The sequence below is a fragment of the Lepus europaeus genome, chromosome 16 (genome assembly GCF_033115175.1).
Source record: "Lepus europaeus isolate LE1 chromosome 16, mLepTim1.pri, whole genome shotgun sequence".
NCBI classification, from domain to species: domain Eukaryota; kingdom Metazoa; phylum Chordata; class Mammalia; order Lagomorpha; family Leporidae; genus Lepus; species Lepus europaeus.
This window is the reverse complement of record NC_084842.1, coordinates 9512222-9531163: the sequence shown is the minus strand read 5'-3', so window position 1 is coordinate 9531163 and position 18942 is coordinate 9512222. Positions and strand designations below refer to the sequence as shown.

At 38.6% G+C, this 18942-nt stretch overlaps 2 pseudogenes; one reads left to right on the top strand and one right to left on the bottom strand.

Moving 5' to 3' along the window:
- Positions 1-292: 292 nt before the first annotated feature.
- Positions 293-718, top strand: LOC133775386 (prefoldin subunit 4-like; annotated as a pseudogene).
- Positions 719-16368: 15650 nt separating this feature from the next.
- Positions 16369-16780, bottom strand: LOC133775485 (small ribosomal subunit protein eS24-like; annotated as a pseudogene).
- Positions 16781-18942: the final 2162 nt, after the last annotated feature.

Below are 18942 nucleotides of genomic sequence, written 5' to 3'. Positions count from 1 at the left end.
TCACTGACCGGGAGTTCACTGAACTCTCTGTGAACCAAAGCTACACACCCAAGGAAGCCCTTATTCACCTCAAAGCCATATTTCTATCCCTATGAACTTCCACAGACTAGTCCACTGGGTCATATCTAGACAACTGACACTGATTATGACAAAAGAAATCACTCAGAGACTACACTCCTGGGCTCACCTAGAACCAAGCCAAAGCAATAAGCTAAGTGGTACCCTGCATTCCAGCTAAACCATAAACTCTTTTACAATAAAACCTACTCCTTAAAGAATGAGTGAATAGAAGATGGTGGCCACCATGAAGAAGGCAGCTCCAGAAGATGTCAATGTTACTTTTGAAGGTCAACAAAAAATAAAAAATTTGCCAGGAATACAAGTAGAATCACAGAGCTAAAGAAGAAATACAAGTAAAAAAAAAAAAAAACAAAAAAAACAAAAAAAAAAACAAACCTCTGAAATTTAGAAGATGCTTGATGACATCATGCTTGCAAATGACAACTGCTTAATGATTCCCTATCAAATTAATGACGTTTTCATCAGCCACTCACAAGAAGAAATATAGGAAATGTTAGAAGAGGCAAAGAAAAATTTGCAAGAAATCGGTGCCTTAGAATCTAGGGTGGAATCAATTCAACAGGTACTAGCAGATTTGAAAGTTCAGTTATATACAAAGTTGGGGAGCAACATAAACCTTGAAGCTGATGAAAGTTAAACATTTTGTAAAACTTTTTAAGGCCGGCGCCGTAGCTCAACAGGCTAATCCTCCACCTTGCGGCACTGGCACACTGGGTTCTAGTCCCGGTCGGGGCACCGGATTCTGTCCCGGTTGCCCCTCTTCCAGGCCAGCTCTCTGCTATGGCCAGGGAGTAAAGTGGAGGATGGCCCAAGTGCTTGGGCCCTGCACCCCATGGGAGACCAAGAGAAGCACCTGGCTCCTGCCTTCGGATGAGCGCGGTGCGCTGGCCACGGCGGCCATTGGAGGGTGAACCAACAGCAAAGGAAGACCTTTCTCTCTGTCTCTCTCTCTCTCACTGTCCACTCTGCCTGTAAAAAAAAAATTTTTTTAAAAAAAGAAGAACCAAATAGAAATTTTGGAGATGAAACTTTCAATCAGTGCAATAAAAAATGAGACTGAGAGCTTTAACAATGGAATAGACCAAGTGGAAGAAAGAATTTCTAACCTCGAGGAAAAGAATTTTGAAAAAACCCAATCAGATCAAAATAGAAAATAATTAAAAAGATTGAAGAAAGTTTATGTTAAATATGGGCTATCATTAAATGACCAAAGATGCATATTATAGGCATTCCTGAAGGAGAAGAAAAGAAAACAGGCATTGAGAACCTATTAAGTGAAATAATAGTTGAACGTTTCCCAGGTCTTGAAAGAGATATGGACATCCAGATACAAGAAGCTCAAAGAACACCATGCAGACTCAACACAAAAAGGTCTTCTCCAAGGCATATGATCATCAAATTGTTAAGAGTCAGACAAGGAGAGAATTCTAAAGACAAGAAGGCAAAAGTGTCAAGTTACATATAAACTAACATATCTACAGAACCTTTCATCCCACAGTTGAAGAATATACATTCTTTTCATCAATGCATGGATCCCAACAGCACATCAGAAAGATCATTCATCTGGACCGAATGGTGGGGTGGATTTATCTCTGATATGCAGGTATGGTTCAGCATTTGCAAATCAATCAATGTGAAACATCACATTAACAAATTAAATAAAAGTCATGTGATCATCTCAATAGATGCAGAGAAAGCATTTGATAAAATACAACATCCTTTCATGATAAAAACCTTAAAAATTGTGTATAGAAGGAACATGTTGAGGCAATTTATGACAAAACCACAAACTCACAGCCAGCATCTTATTGAATGGGGAAAAGTTGGAAGCATTTCCACTAGGATCCAGAACCAGACAAGGATGCTCACTTTCACCATTGCTATTCAACATTGTCTTGGAAGTTTTAATCAGAGCCATTATGCAAGAAAAAGAAATAAAAGGGGTACAAATTGGCAAGAGGGAAGCCAAATTATCCCTATTTGCAGATGACTTGATTTTATGTATAGAGGAACCAACTTACTCCACTAAGAGACTACTGGAACTCATCAAAGAGTGGTAAAATTGCAGGGTGTGAAACCAACACACAGAAAACAAAAGCCTTTGGATGCACAGACAATTCCATGGCTGAGAAAGAACTTCTAAGATCAATCCCATTCACAATAGCTCCAAAAAAATCAAATTCCTTGGAATAAATTTAACCAAGGAAGTCAAAGATTTCTATGATAAAAATAACAAAACATTAAAGAAAGATATAAAAGAAGACTCAAGTATGCATGTTTTCCCTGATCTGTGGTAACTAATAGGGTACCAAAAAATGTAATGTATAGGAGTGAAATTGACAGTTTGAGATTTGATGATTGTTTACAGCCCTTGTTTCTACTGTTGAGGAAGAGTGTTTTTTCTTTTTTTGTTTTTTCTTACTATGTGCTGAACTCTTTACTTAGTGTAGGGTTAATCTTATGGGCGTAAAGTAAGCTTAAAGTAGGTCATTGTATAAGTTGAGAAGGAATGAGAGAGGAAGGAGAAGGAAGTGTAGGAGTGTGGACAGGAGGGAGGGTAGGGTGAGAAGTATCACTGTGTTCTTAAATGCATATATGGAATACATGGAATTTGTTCACCTTACAAAATTAAAAATAATTTAAAAATAAAAAGTAAATATGAAAACACATGACACCACTAAATTCATTAAAAAAGCAGATAGAATCATTAGCCAATCAACATGTCTTAGTTCTTACCTATTAATACTAACCTTGAATGTAAATGGATTAAATTTACCAATCAAAAGAATCAAAATGAATAGAAAACCATGACCCCACTATATGCTGCCTATAGGTAATTTATTTCACAAAAATACACACAGACTGAAAGTAAAGGGTTGGAAAAATATATGCCAGGCAAATGAAAACCAAATGTGAGCAGGCATAGCTACCCTGATAATAGATAAAACAGACTTTAATTTGAAAACTGTAAAAAGAGATGAGGAAGGACATTATATTTTGATAAGGGGTTCAATTCAGCAAGAATATATAACAATCATAAATATATATGTACCCAGAAAATATTATTAGACCAAAAGGGAGAGATATATTCCAATACAATAAGAGTGGATGACTTCAACAACCCACTGTCACCAATGGACAGATCATCTAGACAAAAAAAATCAACGAAGATACATGAAAGTTGAAACATACTATCAAGCAGATGGACCTAACAGACATTTGCAGGATATTTCACCCAAGAGCTACAGAACACTGATTCTTCTCGTCAGCGCTTGGAATGTTTTCTAGGATAGACCGCATATGGGGCCACAAATCAAGTCTCACCAAAAACAATTGAAATTGTATCATGTATGTTCTCAGACCATAAAGGAATAAAACTTGAAATATATAATCCTCATTAATTCTTGAAAATTAAACAACATGCTACTGAATGATCATGTGTCCTTGAACAAATTTAAAAGGAAATCTAAAAAGTTCTTGAAATAAATAAAAATGAAAACAGAACATACCAAAACTTGTGTGATGCAGCAAAAGTGATATTAAGAGGGAAGTTTATAGTATTAAGAGCTTATATTAAAAAAAGAGAAATATTTCAAATTAAAGATCTATTGATGCATCTCATAGACTTAGAAAACCAAACCCAAAATCAGCAGAGGGCAAGAAATAATAAGAATCAGAGCAGAAATAAATAAAATTGAAACTCAAAAATACAAAAGATTAGCAAAACAAAAATTATTTTTGAGAAGATAAGCAAAATAGCTAAACCTCTAACCAGACTAACAAAGACAAAAGAAAAACTTCAAATAAATAAAATTAGAGATGAAAAAGGAGACACTTCAATTGATACCACTGAAATAGAAAGGATCATAAGAAATTGCCATACAGAACTATTGCTAGTAAACTGGAAAACCTAGAAGAAACGAATAAATTATTGGCTTCATATAAATCACCAAAATTAAACCAAGAAGCTGTAGAAAAGCCAAACAGATCCATAAAAAGCAATGAGATTGAAGCACTAATCAAAAGGCTTCCATCAAGGAAAAGTCTGGGACCTGATAGCTTTACTATTGAATTCTACAAAACATTCAAAGATGTAGTAACTACAAGACTTTTCAAACTATTCCAAGATATTGAACAAGATGGAACTCTGCCCTCACTCTTTATAAGCTCAGCAGCTCAGCATTCCCTTTTTTTTTTTAAAGGAAAATTGTTTAAGTCAGAGACCTCTAGCCAGAGTGGCCTGGAAGTGGGCTCCAAGAGAGGAAAACCCAAAGGGGCTGGTGGTAGTGGGGTTTTTAAGCACAATTTTGGGGAAGAAAAAACTTGACAATAAAGTTGACATTCAATTACAAGAAAAGGACGAAACTGGAAGACCTGATCTGCAATCTTATTTGCCAAGGAGTGGGCTATCAAAGCGTTACTTTGATACCAAAACCAAACAGAAACATGAAACAAAAAGAGAGCTATAGACCTATATCCTTAATGAACATAGATGCAATAAAATACTAGCAAATCAAATCCAAAGCCACATCAAATGATCATACATCATGATCAAGTGAGATTTATCCCAGAACTGCAAGGGTGGTTCAACATTTGCAAATCAATAAATGTTATAAATCACATCAATAGAAAAACCATATAGTCATCTCAGTAGATTCACAGAAAGCATTTGGTAAGATTCAAAACCTCTTCATGATAAAAACCCTCCAGAAATTAGGTATAGAAGGAACATTCCTCAAAATTATGAAGGATATATTTGACAAAGCAACAGCCAATATCATACTGAATGAGGAAAAACTGAAAACATTTCCCTTCAGATCTGGAACAAGAATGTCCACTTTCACCACTCTTATTCAATATGGTACTGGAAGTTTTAGTGAGAGAAATTAGGGAGGAGAAAGAAATAAAGTACATGGGGGCCGGCACTGTGGCACAGTAGGTTAATCCTCTGCCTGTGGTGCCGGCATCCCCTATGGCCGCCAGTTCTAGTCCCAGCTGCTCCTCTTCCAATCCAGCTCTCTGCTGTGGCCTGGGAAAGCGGTAGAGGATGGCCTAAGTCTTTGGGCTCCTGCCCCTAAATGGGAGACCGGGAAGAAGCACCTGGATTCTGGTTTCGGATTGGTGCAGCTCCGGCCATTGCAGCCATCTGGGGAGTAAACCAATGGATGGAAGACCTTTCTCTGTCTCTCCCTCTCACTGTCTGTAACTCTTCCTCTCAAATAAATAAAGTCTTTTTTTTTTCTTTTATTTAATGAATATAAATTTCCAAAGTACAGCTTATGGGTTACAATGGCTTCCCCCCTCCCATAACTTCCCTCCCGCCCGCAACCCTCCCCTTTCCCGCTCCCTTTCCCCTTCCATTCATGTAAAGATTCATTTTCAATTCTCTTTGTATACAGAAGATCAGTTTAGTATATATTAGGTAAAGATTTCAACATTTTGCCCATATAGCAACATAAATTGAAAAAAACTACCATTGGATTACTAATTATAGCATTAAATAGCAATGTACAGCACATTAAAGACAGAGAACCTACATAATTTTTTTTCAAATTAATTAATTTTCTATGCCATTTCCATTTTAACACCAGGTTGTTTTTTTTTTTTCATTTCCAATTCTCTTTATATACAGAAGATCACTTCAATATATAATTAGTAAAGACCTCATCAGTTTGTGCCCACACAGAAACACAAAGTGTAAAAATACTGTTTCAGTACTAGTTATAGCATCACTTCGCTTTAGACGACACATTAGGGACAGATCCCACATGGGGTGTAAGTACACAGTGACTCCTGTTGCTGATTTAACAATTTGACACTCCTGTTCATGGCGTCAGTAATCTCCCTAGGCTCTAGTCATGAGTTGCCAGGGCTATGGAAGCCTTTAGAGTTCGCTGACTTTGATCTTATTCCGATAGGGTCATAGTCAAAGTGGAAGTTCTCTCCTCCCTTCAGAGAAAGGTACCTCCTTCTTTGATGGCCCCATTCTTTCCACTGGGATCTCACTCACAGAGATCATTCATTTAGGTCTTTTTTTTTTTTTTTCCATGATATCTTGGCTTTCCATACCTGCTATACTCTCATGGGCTCTTCCGCCAGATCCGAATGCCTTGAGGGCTGATTCTGAGGCCAGAGTGTTGTTTAGGACATCTGCCATTCTATGAGTCTGCTGTGTATCCCACTTCCCATGTTGGATCTTTCTCTCCCTTTTTGATTCTATCAGTTAGTATTAGCAGATACTTGTCTTGTTTGTGTGATCTCTTTGACTCTTAGACCTATCAGAGCTATCAATTGTGAGCTGAAATTGATCACTTGGACTAGTGCGATGGCATTGGTACATGCCATCTTGATGGGATTGTGTTGGAATCCCCTGGCACATTTCTAACTCGACCATTTGCGGCAAGTCCGATTGAGCATGTTCCAAATTGTTCATCTCCTCCCTCTCTTTTTCCACTCTGAGATTTAACAGGGATCACTTTTCAGTTAAAATTTAAACACCTAAGAATAATTGTGTGTTAATTACTGAGTTCAACCAATATTACTAGAACAACAACAACAACAACAAATACTAAAAAGGATAAAGTATTACATTGTACATCTAAAGTCAGGACAGGAGCTGATCAGTTCATTGTTTCTTATAGTGTCCATTTCACTTAACAGGTTTCCCCTTTGGCGCTCAGTTGTCACCGATCAGGGAAAACAAATGATATTTTTCTCTTTGGGACTGGCTTAATTCACTCAGCATGATGTTTTCCAGATTCCTCCATCTTGTTGCAAATGACTGGGTTTCATTGTTTCTTACTGCTGTATAGTATTCTATGGAGTACATGTCCCATAATTTCTTTATCCAGTCTACTGTTGATGGGCATTTGGGTTGGTTCCAGGTCTTAGCTATTGTGAATTGAGCTGCAATAAACATTAATGTGCAGATGGCTTTTTTATTTGCCAAATTAATTTCCTTTGGGTAAATTCCAAGGAGTGGGATGGCTGGGTTGTATGGTAGGGTTATGTTCAGGTTTCTGAGGAATCTCCAGACAGACTTCCATAGTGGCTTAACCAGTTTGCATTCCCACCAACAGTGGGTTAGTGTCCCTTTTTCCCCACATCCTCTCCAGCATCTGTTGTTGGTAGATTTCTGAATGTGAGCCATTCTCACCGGGGTGAGATGGAACCTCATTGTGGTTTTGATTTGCATTTCTCTGATTGCTAGTGATCTTGAACATTTTTTCCTGTCTGTTGGCCATTTGGATTTCCTCTTTTGAAAAATGTCTATTGAGGTCCTTGGCCCATCTCTTAAGTGGGTTGTTTGTTTTGTTGTTGTGGATTTTCTTGATTTCTTTGTAGATTCCTGTTATCAATCCTTTATCTGTAGTATAGTTTGCGAATATATCCCTCTTTGCAGATGATATGATTCTTTATTTAGGGGACCCAAAGAACTCTACTAAAAGACTGCTGGAACTCATCGAAGAGTTTGGCAAAGTAGCAGGATATAAAATCAATGCACAAAAATCAACAGCCTTTGTATACACAGGCAATGCCACGGCTGAGGAAGAACTTCTAAAATCAATCCCATTCACAATAGCTACAAAAACAATCAAATACCTTGGAATAAACTTAACCAAAGACGTTAAAGATCTCTACGATGAAAACTACAAAACCTTACAGAAAGAAATAGAAGAGGATACCAAAAAATGGAGAAATCTTCCATGCTCATGGATTGGAAGAATCAATATCATCAAAATGTCTATTCTCCCAAAAGCAATTTATACATTCAATGCAATACCCATCAAGATTCCGAAGACCTTCTTCTCAGATCTGGAAAAAATGATGCTGAAATTCATATGGAGACACAGAAGACCTCGAATAGCCAAAGCAATCCTGTACAACAAAGACAAAGCCGGAGGCATCACAATACCTGATTTTAGGACATACTACAGGGCAGTTGTTATCAAAACAGCATGGTACTGGTACAGAAACAGATGGATAGACCAATGGAACAGAATAGAAACACCAGAAATCAATCCAAACATCTACAGCCAACTTATATTTGACCAAAGATCCAAATCTAATCCCTGGAATAAGGACAGTCTATTCAATAAATGGTGCTGGGAAAATTGGATTTCCACATGCAGAAGCTTGAAGCAAGACCCATACCTATCACCTTACACAAAAATTCACTCAACATGGATTAAAGACTTAAATCTACGACCCGAAACCATCAAATTATTAGAGAGCATTGGAGAAACCCTGCAAGATATAGGCACAGGCAAAGACTTCCTGGAAAATACTCCAACAGCACAGGCAGTCAAAACCAAAATTAACATTTGGGATTGCATCAAATTGAGAAGTTTCTGTACTTCGAAAGAAACAGTCAGGAAAGTGAAGAGGCAACCAATAAAGTCTTTTTTAAAAAAAGAAATAAAGTGCATGAAAATTGGAAAACATAAAGTCAAATTATCCATGTTTTCAGATGATATTGTACATGGAAAAACCTAAGAACACCACCAAAATTTGTTAGATTTGATAAAGCAATTCAGTAAAGTTGCAGGTTACAGAACAAACATACAAAACCCAATAGCCTTTTTCTATGCTAATGATGAACTCACAGAGGAATCAAGAAAGACATCTCATTCACAATATTTAGGAAGAAATTTAGCCAAAGAAGTGAAAGATCTCTTAAATGAAATCATCAAGGACATAAAAAATGGAAAAAAAAATATTCCTTGCTCATGGATCAGAAGAATCAATATCATTAAAATGTCTATAGTACCTGAAGCAATCTACAGATTAAATGCAATCCCTATCAAAACACCAATGGTATTCTTTACAGAGTCAGAAAAAACAATCCTAAAATTCATATAGAATCACAAAAGACCCAGAATATCCAAAATGATCCTGAGCAAGAAAAATGGAGCTGGAGTCATCACAATATCTGATTTCAAAGTATACTACACAGCTTTAGTAAGTAAAACAGATTGACACTGATATAAAAACTGATACACAGATCAGTGGAACAGAGCAGAGAGCCCAGAAATTAATCCACATAACTACAGTCAACTGCTTTTTGACAAAAGTGCTCAGACCATACAGTGGAGTAAGGCTAATCTCTTCAACAAATGGTGTTGGCAAAACTGGAAGTATATATGTAGAAGGATGAAATTAGATCCATATCTCTCACAGTATGCAAAAATCAACTCAAGATGGATCAAAGACCTGAATTTAAGAACTAAGACTCTGAGCCAGTGCTGGTGAGGATGTGGACAAAGGAGAACACTGAAATACTGTTGGTGGGAATGTAAATTAGTGCAGCCACTGTGGAAAACAGTGTGGAGATTTCTTAAAAAACTAGAAATCAACTTGCCATGTGATTCAGCAATCCCACTACTGCGTATATACCCAAAAGGCTTGAACGCAGTGTATCCAAGAGACACCTGCACCACCATGTTCATAGCTGCTGTGTTCACAATAGCCAAAATTCGGAATCAACCAAGGTTTCCATCATCAGATAAATGGATAAAGAAAATGTGGTCTATATACAGTGGAGTATTATTCAGCTATAAAAAAGAATGAAATTCTACCATTTGCAGCGAAATATTCAACTGGAGAACATCATGTAGAATGAAATAAGCCATACACAGAAAGACAATTACCACATGTTCTACCTTACATGTGGAAATTATAATATAAAAAAACCAATAAAAATGTAAAAAGAAAGAAATATTTGTGTGTATCAGTGTTGCTGAAAATATAGTTTTGTAAAACTTTGTTTTATACCTTTGTCAAACCAGTGGTTAAGAATGTTACATTACTGTAGTTTTAATGATTTGTGATTATTTTAAAATTTACCAGGTGTGGTGAGATACTAGCGAATTTTCCCATTCAGTTATTGTTTATAGCCATTGTGTATACTAAACTAGGGTCTTTTTACTGGTGAAACTTCTTATTTGGTGAAATATTAAGCCTTTATAATGTAATGCAATTTTAAAATATGTTATATCAAAAACTGAAAAAAAGAAAAAAAAAGAGGGGAAGGGGATTGGAGGGAGAGAGAGAGAAGGATGAAGAGAATATCATTATGTTCTTAGAATTTAACCTACAAATCACATTGAATCTGTTAAAAGACTAAAATTGAAAGAAAAAATTACATAAAAAAACAGGGGCCAGCACTGTGATGTAGTGGGTTTAGCTGCTACCAGCAGTGCCAGCATCCCATATGGGTGCAGTTCAAGTCCTGGCTGCTCCATTTCTGATCCAGCTCCCTGCTAATGGAAAGCAGTGGAAAATGTTCCAAGTACTCGAGCCCCCACACCCTCATAGAAGACCCAGAAGCACCTTCTGACTCCTGGCTTTGGATTTTCCCAGCTCCAGCTGTTGTGGCCATTTGGGGAGTGAACCAACAGATAGATCTCTTTCTCTTTGTCTCTCTTTCTCTCTCTCTGTAACTCTGCCTTTCAGATAAATACAAAACCATCAATAAAATAAAATACAATAGGATCTTCTATAATAGCAATAAGATGCCTGTGATTTGAAATTTCCTGTAACTCTGAGAAAAGCATTCAACATTATTAAACACCGATAGTCTGCCAAATTCTTATATAAACCCATTCATGTAATTTTCAAAATCCCCATTGAAATAGTTGTTTATTTTACAGACCAGGAAACTGAGGCTCAGTGAGATTAAGTAACTCCAGTAAGTGACAGGGCTTAAGTCCCCTGGGTCCACCCGCTCAGCACTCTCCTTCCTTTTATTGTCACATGGTCTCTGTCTCTCCTCTCCTGAAACAATGTAGATGGAACACGTGTGTCTACGATGTAGATGGAAACGCGTGTCTGCAGAAAGCAATATTCCCCCTTTCTGGATGGCATGCCATACTTCTCTTATTTTTCAATATTGTCTGTTCTGAATTTTAATTATGGTCATGATTGTCGTCCCCGACTAGATGGGTTGTTCTAATATGTGATATCCCTGTAGGTCTGATTCTTCTGTCTGTGGTTTTGTTTACACTTGTGCAGTCTTGATTTCTCACATGAATGGTAATGTATACTGCTTTCTGGTTATTATTCTTGAGAAATTATTTGCAGAATAAAGTGAGACTTTGTGTTTGTTTCTGCCAGGCATTGGCAGGCACCTCCAGTGGGAAGTGGTTTGTACCAAGTCCAGGGCTGGAGAAAAGCTGGCACATCCAGCCAGATAGATGATGTCCAGGTTCATCATATGCCTCTCGAGGGTCCATGAGCAGCTACCAGGTGTGGGTTCTTTTTTCTTTTCACTTTGCTTCTTTCCTTAGGTCTGCCACGAAGGCAGCTCTCTCTGAATCTCCTAAGATTGAAGACAGAAGAGGAACTTCTTAGGTCTAATTCACCCTTTCCTCTCACTAGAGTGCCACTTCAGGCCCAGCTGTGTATGAAGAGTTCTCCCCGAAGTCCCCACTCCTCCAAGCTCTAAATCTCTTGCCCCTTGTAGCCAGTTCTATCCACTGAACACAAGCTTGGGTTATTGACACCTGCCTTCAAGTCAAATGCAGCTCTAGTGTTCTAATCTTCACCTTACCTCTCTGCATGCAGGCTTTTCTCCAAAAACCTGGCTTGAGGTATTCCCCTGAGTTTATCAGATCTTAGTGTTCCTTTTACTTGTTTATTTTTACACTTTTTATACGGCACTTAATTTGGGATATTTGAACACAAGTTAGAGAACGTTGAGTATTGAAAAGAAGAATTATGCTCATAAGGCCAGAATCAGGAAAAGAAGAGATTTTTCCATTTTAAGTTGCCCTTGAAGTTTATTCATAATGGCTTTGAGTAGGTATGTAGGTTACTGGGAGGAAGGACAATTGGCTGAGGATACAGGAATACAACTGAGATGAATAGTTAGATCTGATACCTGGGATGTCATCAAGAGAACCAACACAGTATGATCCTTCAAAGACAATATCAATAAGAAAAAAGGCCAAGCTTTGGATTGAATGTGTAATAAACAGGCAGTTTCCTTGAGGAGTACAGAAAGAAAAGACTTCCCCGGAAAGGAGCTAGAATATAACCAAACCCAATGCATCTCTAATAATGAAACAAACTTTACTTCTACTACTTTGTTTTGTTTGCAGAGTGCTTGCAAGTACTGTATCCTTGATCTTATTTGATTCCAACAATGACCTTATGAAGGTTATCATTACCAGCATTTTACAGGAAGTTTCATGGAAGGTCAGCTCCTTGCCTCAAAGCACATAGTAAGAATCAGGATCTAATGACAGAGCTCTGGTCTGCGGGCAGGAAGTTCAATATCCTCCTTGCCACATCCATATTCTATTTGCATCCTGGAGGAAAATGATTTCTTGTGTTCTAAGCTGTTGGTTGAATATAATGTTAGTGATGAGTTCATACTGCAGAAGGGACAATACAATTAGAGACAGTGAGACTGCTGTTTGCAGAGTTGCCACAGGGATTCTTATAGGTTATTAGAGCTTAATAGGAAAACTATCCTGAAGCCCAGTTCTGATATAGTTTTCTCTATCTAAAACTTAGAATACCAGACAGCGGCTGAGGAAGTCCATGCTGTGACTGCTGCCTACCGTTTCAGCCTTTTGTTTCCAATCACAGGAGTCACGAAACCATAGCAGACTACCAGACGTGTTCCATACTCTCTACCTTGCGTACCTTTGTGGTGTTGCTCATCTGGTTCTCCCCTGTAGGGATGCCCCTGCCTCCATTTTGATGCCTTACCATGCTGCACACCTGTCAGTGGCTGAAACATCTGCCGCCTCTCTTGCCCACCAACCAAGTGCTTGTCCATCTGTGTATCTGCATTGCACTAGGAGTCTTCAAAATTCACAGAAGCTGCATGTGATGAAAAAAATGCATAGATTTTAATTGATTTGCACCAAAATAAGGTACCTTTTCATTCTTTTTTCCATGAATACTTTGGAGTCTCTGTACTTTTTTTCTTCTTTATAGCACATGTTGTAACCTCAAATAAATGCATGGTACCCTAAATAAATGGGGTTAATAAGTGTAAAAAACTGGGAGTCCTTAAGATCCTGGTGAAATTCCGACCTCCTTATCTATCAGTTAGCCACTACTCAGCTTTGTGCATACTGCAGGTTAGAAACTGAGCCCCATCTGGTGTGTATATAAGAAACGTCTTGCCTTTAAAAAAATATTGGCAGATAATTCAAATGTTTTTGAACATGGGTTTGGCTAGACAGAAATCTACCTGAAGATTATGTCTGGTCCTTGTCCCAGTTTATGGGCCCTACCCTATAAGCACTCATAAATGGTGAGTCAGAATATAATATCTCAGGCCGGCGCCGCGGCTCAATAGGCTAATCCTCCGCCTGTGGCACCGGCACACCGGGTTCTAGTCCCGATCGGGGCACCGGATTCTGTCCCGGTCACTCCTCTTCCAGGCCAGCTCTCTGCTGTGGCCCAGGAGTGCAGTGGAGGATGGCCCAAGTCCTTGGGCCCTGCACCCACTTGGGAGACCAGGAGAAGCACCTGTCTCCTGGCTTCGGATCAGTGTGGTGCGCCAGCCGCAGTGCGCCGGCCACAGTGGCCATTGTGGGGTGAACCAACGGGAAAGGAAGACCTTTCTCTCTGTATCTCTCTCTCATTGTTCACTCTGCCTGTTTAAAAAAAAAAAAAAGAAAAGAAAAGAAAAACACAAAGAATATAATGTCTCCACTAATAATTTTAAATCCATTGAGAATGCGTTCATTTTTTTTAAACCTTAGAGTAGTTTTTACGGAATTGGTGCCCTATGTTTTTTTGTTGCATTTTAGAAAATTTTGAGGGTGAGGAGTGAGAGGAGTTGAGAAAAACAAGTTGGCTGGGATGAGTGTGTTGTTGAGATTGTTAGTCAAGATCATTTTTATAACTATTTTGATGTTTTATTAATCACTACGAGTGAATTTAAATATTTTAATGATTGATATATTTTGCTCATTGCATGCCCTGGGGCTTTTTAAAAAGAAATGACATTTTAGAAAAAACTAAAATAGAACCCCTATCAATCATCATTTAAACTGTTTTCACTAAGGTGCTTACTGCTCTTTGGATCTGGGCCAGTGTGGCATTTGGGGACTTGGGAATCCAAATTTACCTCCTTAGTGGGTTTTGACTGTGCTGAAATCAGGCTCTGTAAGTGATTTCATCTCATAATGCAGCCTCTGAAATTTTCCTACAGAAAAATTCTGTTTGAATGTGAATATCCATACTCCCAACAAAGCTTGGAGAAAGAAAAAAATTTGTTACCATCCCATTTAAGTCTCACTTTTTTAACTATTAAAATATCTTTTCCTGGAAAAGATTGCAACTTATAGATTATGTCTCTGTGGGGAGCCTCTACCGGATAAAAGTTCAGAGCTCCTTATGACTATGAAATATTTTTTAAAAATAGAGGTAAGGAAACGGCGAGTTTATCACCAAACCTGAGGATAATATAACAGTGAATAGTTTTTTATTTTATTTTTGCTTGTTCATTAGTTTTAGTGGCAAGAGTGTTTATTCTTGTGCCAGGATATTAAAGTGATCACTTGGGAAGACATGGTTTTCTTGCTTTGCTGCCTCCTTTTTCTTTTTTTGTTTCATGTTTATTTATTTGAGAGGGAGGGAGGAGTGGGAGAGAGAGAGAGACAGAGCTCTCTTATCCTAGACAGAGTGACAGACCTAGCATCCACCCACTCATCTTCCCGTTGACTTCCTGAAACAGGGCTGGGCCAGGCAGCAGTCAGGAGCCAGAAACACAATCCAGGTCTTCCACCTGGGCGGCAGGAACCTGATTACTTCTGTCACTACTGCTGCCTCCAGGGTCTGCATGAGGAGAAAGATGGAACTGAAAACTGGGTGGAGTGTGGAATTGAGCCCAGTTACTCCAGTATGGGATTTGGGCATCGTAACTACCTGGTCTCCTCTCTGTCTTTGTTTCCCATGCAGTGATGGGGAATATTTTGCAGCCAGAGGCCACTTGGATATTTATCACATTGTGTGGGGGCCATACAAAATTATCAACTTACAAATTAGCCTGCTATAGATTTATTGAATTTTGAGTCCAGCCTGTGGTTGCCTTGGCAGGGCCAGACCAAATGATCTTGTAGATCTGATATGGCCCACGGGCCGAATGTTTCCTACCCCTGTAAAGATGGTTCTCAGGTGGAAGCTGGACCAGAATCCTTGCTCGTTTTTGTGCCTGGAGTTTCTGCCTAGTGGCTCACCTTCACAGAGTTCCAGCACGACATTTTTGTCCCTTTCCTCCCTGCAGTTCATCCAGGACCTGCCCAGTGACCACACGAGAGAGACCATTGTCTATAACTGTCCCTGCAAATCCCGTCATCTCACCGGTCCTATCTGTTGTTTCCCTCACTGCTGCAAACTTGCCTTTCTCAGTGCCAGTGTTTGTTAATTTCTCCCTCTCTGGGCTGCTACCTAATTCTGTGAGTCATTGGCAGGCAGGGTGTGGAGCCTGTGTGTCATGTCACAGAATTGTGATTTTTTTTCATTCCATCCCACTCAACCATTCTGAATTGTCACTTTTCAGCCAATTCTTAGACATGAAGTTTAAAAAAATACATAAATAGCTTTGTGACTCACCTGAGGGAATCTGTGACCTTTTATTTTCATTGTTTTCACTCCCCTCCATCCTCAGTTGGAAATCAACAGTCTGCATTTTAAAACAAAACTCATTGCTCCACTCTACTAAAGGTGAAGTGGAGTAGGAAGGATTTTAAAAGACTCCACAGGGAAAAGTTTGGGAGGGAAATGAATAAGGAGAAAAAAAATGTAAACCTGCATTTTTAAAGGATTTACAGATATCCCTTTGTGAGCAATTCAAGAATAAAGTCATTCCCTGACCCAACTTTTGCCAGAGAGATACACACCCACAATATTCTGCATCCTTGAAGGCAGAGCCCTGTGTTATGGTTTGGACACACTTGTCCCATAGGATTCAGGGACTGGGAGCTTGGTGTGTGGGAGCATGGTGATGTTGAGAGGTGGTGGAATGTTTAAAAGGTGGGTACTACTGGCAATTAGCACATTGGAGGTGCAGCTGCTGGAAGTTCTTGTGAAATGAATTATCTCTTGTGACAGTGGGCTTTTATAAAACAAGGCCACTCAATGCCTTTGACCTCCTTCTACATGTAGCTGGTTCTATATCTCTGCTATGCTGTGGTGCAGCCAAGGAGGCCCTTGCCATTGGCCAAACCACTGGGGCCATCTGATCTTGAATTTTTGGCCTCCAAAACTGTTATTTATTTATTTATTTTAAAGTTTTACAGTTTATTAATTCTTATGAAAAAGTCACAAAATCACCATAGATAAAGTCATCGCAAAATCTTTATTCCTTAGCTTTTTGCCAGCACTAACATTGGCTTTGGAAGTTTTCCCGAACTTCTTCATTCTGTTGTTATACTCCTTTTTTTGTTGTGTTGAGATCTTCTTCTTATACAGGCCATGTCTTGCAAGTCAATGTTTGGGTTCATTTTTTTTTTTAACATAATCCAAGGAATCATAATTCTTACCAAAGTCCATTGCTTGCCATTGCCAAAATGGGTTCTAAATCCAAATGCAAAGATGACATCAGGAATCGCCTAGCACATTGTGGCTAGTTTTTCCCAAATCTCTGTGGAACAGTTGCCTTCCCAGAGTGGAACACATCAATGACCATTTGTTCCCTCTGAAGTGGTCGGTTAGTCATGAACTTCCTGGTACAAATAGTACTGTGTCATTCATTATGTCAGCTGATTGTTACAAAAAGAAAAATGCTACTATATTGCTATAAATCTCAAAGGAAATATAATTCAATTCAACTGAGACAAAAGGTATAAAGAGTGATACCTGGGGCTGGCACTGTGGCGCAGCACAAAACTGTAATTTAAATAAGTGTCTTATTTATTTATTTTAATGAAGTATCAAGCTTCTGTCATTTTGTTATAGCAACAAAAATCACACTAATACAGCTTGAATCCTGATCTAGGGATAGGTGTTCTATGAAACTGATAAAGCTTAATTTTCTGGGCATACCTAATCCCTGAGTGTCGGGAGGTTCTACCAATATATTTGCAAGGTTACACGCTCTGAAAATTTGCAAAAGTAAGACATTTTTAAAGATTTATTGATTTTAAAGGCAGAGGCACAGTAGAAGAGGGGAGTGAGGGAGAGAGAAAGAGATCTTCCATTTACTGACCTACTCCCCAAATGTCTGCAACACCTGGGGCTGGGCTATGCCAAAGCCAGGAGCCAGGAACTCCAGCCAAGTATCCCATGTGGTGGCAACAACCCAAGTACCTGGGACACTGCTGCCTCCTGGCACAGGAGCAGAAAGCTGAATTGGAAATGGAGGCAGGACTAGATTCCAGGCACTCTGCTATGGGATCCAGGTGTCCCAAGCAGCATTTTGAGCCACTGTATCACAATGCCCTCCTAAAAGGAAGACATTTGTAGTGGAAGCTGGTCATTTCTTCTCCAACTTTCCTGAAGATCCACCATCCTTAATGACCCTGGGGACATTTTAGGGATCTTCCTTAGGGGAAGTTGCATTAGTTGACTTTAGTGAACTGCATTTATGTGATTATCTGTGCCTTGCATTCATAGTCACTGCGAGCCATCCAGTTAGGGATGGCTGCCAGGAACATTCCTTCCCTGACTGTGCTTCCTCCAGGGCAAACCACTTAGAAGACGATTTAAATTAGTTAGTACACAAGAACATGTAAAAGGCTTAAGGTTGTACAGCTTCAGTATGAGAAAAGCATGGAAGAGGTTTTTGCATACTTGGAAGTCGTAAAAATATGCATGGACATCACCAATATTGAATTGTGATGCTGAAACTTGCCTAAAAGTATTGATAATAATGGCAAATTCTGGGCAACCAAAACGAAACGTTTGCTTGTTTTTTTTTTTTTCTGTTTTCTTTACAGATGATTATTTTCATAAAACTGTATGACGAAAAAAACTGTATGATGAGGTGATAAAAATATAAGTTGTTAAAATTGGGGAAATGTAGATATGTTGCAAAGTCAATTAATGTAATATTGTGCTATTTTCTCGATTTTTGTAACGCTTGTGGCATATTCAGCCTTTCAAAAATTTGTCATTATTTGTTATGATTTCTTTTCTCATTTGCTTTTGTGTCCTAATTGTGTACTCTAAATTTGGTGTTCTTTTTCTTAAAGAGCAGCTTCAAAGTTGTAAAAGCTTCCTGCCATTCATTTCTTTTACCCTTAAGCTGTAACCTTTGAATACTTGGTAGGGTCCTGGAGGTAAAATCATGAAAGTGTTAGGGGGCCCTGAGACTGGGTTTCCTCAGAATTTTTGACTTTCAACCAGTGTATCCTGAACCGCTAGGAATTTGTCAGTTTAGAGTGTTCTAGCACTACAGGCTTTTGCTATGGGCTTTGTACCTAGTAAGCTCTGATTCTCTATATCCACTTGTTTGTCTCCACTTTGGGGGAGGGTGATACAGATTTCCTTGTGGCCTCAATCCTCTGAGAGATGTAAGAAGAGCTGCTGATTTTCATTATTTTGTTCATAATTTCTCTTGTTGTGAGGATGAGCGTGATGACTTCCAACCTCCAAAAGTGTGAGAAAATTAATTTCTATTATTTAAACCACTGTCTGCAGTACTCGTTTATGGCAGCCCAGGCAGATTAATACACTGTCTATTTCAGAAAAAGTACTAGAAAATGCTGGAATGAAGAATTTTCAAGCTCAGAAGTGACTGACAGATCCTAGAATTGAAATGATTACTTTCTTAAAAATTTGCATTGTGTTAGATGCCTATTTCCACTTGACAAGTCTTTTGAAATAATTAATATTCAAATATGGGTTAGAAAGAAATGTAAGGACATACTGCTATAACCAAACAAAGAGAGAATA